Source organism: Rhagoletis pomonella, unplaced genomic scaffold (genome assembly GCF_013731165.1).
Source record: "Rhagoletis pomonella isolate Grant_MI unplaced genomic scaffold, Rhpom_1.0 Rhpom_scaffold_00001, whole genome shotgun sequence".
Taxonomy (NCBI): Eukaryota; Metazoa; Arthropoda; class Insecta; order Diptera; family Tephritidae; genus Rhagoletis; species Rhagoletis pomonella.
In genome coordinates this window covers 13,206,155-13,208,020 of record NW_023458555.1, presented here as the reverse complement: position 1 = coordinate 13,208,020, position 1,866 = coordinate 13,206,155, and positions in this window count along the sequence as shown.

Below are 1,866 nucleotides of genomic sequence, written 5' to 3'. Positions count from 1 at the left end.
GTTTTTGATCAGCTGTTTCCCTGTTGGCAAATTGCTGTTGGCAAAAAATTTTTCCAACAGAAACTAACAGCTTCCCCTCAAAATGAAATGTCACTTTGCTCTCTCAATTTCCCCTACTTTGCAAGTTTTTTGCGTACGCGAACGCAAAAACCTGTAAGTTTTGGTTAAACATGAACAATTAACAGCTACGCGAACGAACCTATTAAGGGTTTCAATTTAATTTTTTTTTTTTTTGCATGAAACTAGTTTGCAATCATGGTGAAATTATATACAGGTGAAGTAATAAAACCGCTTCCACACTTCTTTAAGATATTCATTTAGGTAAATATCAAATATGTAAGTTTTATATATAGGCCTTCCAAAGACCTTTTTGAGAGTCAAGAGGCTTTCCACTCTGCAAGTAAATTAAATTCTCTACTTTCTCGAAGTTATAACTGTCAACAGTGACGTGGGTTCCAAAGCGCGAATGTGCCAAATGTTTGTTTGATAACAGGAGACACTTAGTCTTGTCCTCGTTTAACTCCACACCCATTCGCTTTGCTTACTTACCCAACTTCGAAAAGGCAGAACAGACTTCACGGTTCTTGTTACCGATGATGTCGATGTCATCGGCATATGCCATCAATTTGCCCGAGCGGTTCAGTTCTGCGACTCTTACCATCTTCTCCAACATCAGATTAAAGAAATCCTATGAAAGGTAGTCTCATCTTGTCTGAAACGTATTAAACGGCTCCGAAAGGTATTTTCCAATTCTGACGGAGCTGGTGGTATTGCTCAACAGCCGTATCAGTTTTGCGCCGATTCCAAATTCAGACATCGCGGCGTATAGGCAACTCCTTTTAGTGCTGTCGAAAGCGGCTTTAAAGTCAACAAACAGGTGGTGAGTGTCGATCCTTTTCTCGCGGATCTTTTCCAAGATTTGGCGTACTGTGAATACGTGGTCTATGGTGGATTTGCCAAAGTCTAAAGCTACACAGATAAGGCCCAAGCAGTTTGTTTGATAGTGGGCTTTAGTCTTTCACACAATACAGTCAATAAGACCTTGTAACCTATGCTAACGCGCGATAATTGGCGCGAAGGGCGGAGTCGCCTTTCTTGTGGATTGGGCAGAGCACATCTAAATTCCAATCGTCGGACATGCGTTTATCTGACCATATTCTACACAGGAGTTGATGCATGCCCCTTATCAGCTCCTGGCTGCCGTACTTGAATAGCTCAGCTGGCAGATTGTCAGTTCCAGCAGTTTTGTGGTTTTTCAGCCGCATAATTGGGATTCGTACCTCGTCATAGTCAAGCGGTGAAACATCGACTGGGGGCTCGGATTCGTCTTCTCCACAACTTTCCGTGCTGGTACCATTCAATGGGGTGTTGTCTTGAAACCTTCCATAAGTCGCCTAACTCACTAGTAAAATTTTCCGGCCTTTTTCTTACCCGCCAGCATTTTAAGCCCTTCGCGCTCGCTTATTTCGGCCCCTCTTCTTATTGCGGCAAATACGTTTCGATTCCCTCTTCAGTTCGCTATAACGTTCCCGTCCCACATGACTCGCGTTGCGCCCCATCGCAGCGTGGCCCAGTAGGCGGCATCTTTTTTCTCCGCAGCTTCTTGACACTCCTCATCGTGTCAGTTGTTCTTTCGGGCTCGCTGAAATCCGACTACTTCTTCGGCGGCGGTACTTAATGAACGAGAAATGTGGTTCCACTGCTCGCATATGTCGGTTGGCTGAAGTGTGCTCTCTAAGAACAGATGTGAGAGTCGAGTAGCGAATGCATTGGCTGTCTGTTGCAAGGCGGGTACTTATGTTGACTGCAACAAAGTAGTGAACCGTAAATAGACAAATCCCTTCTAGAATTCATGCAGACAATAAC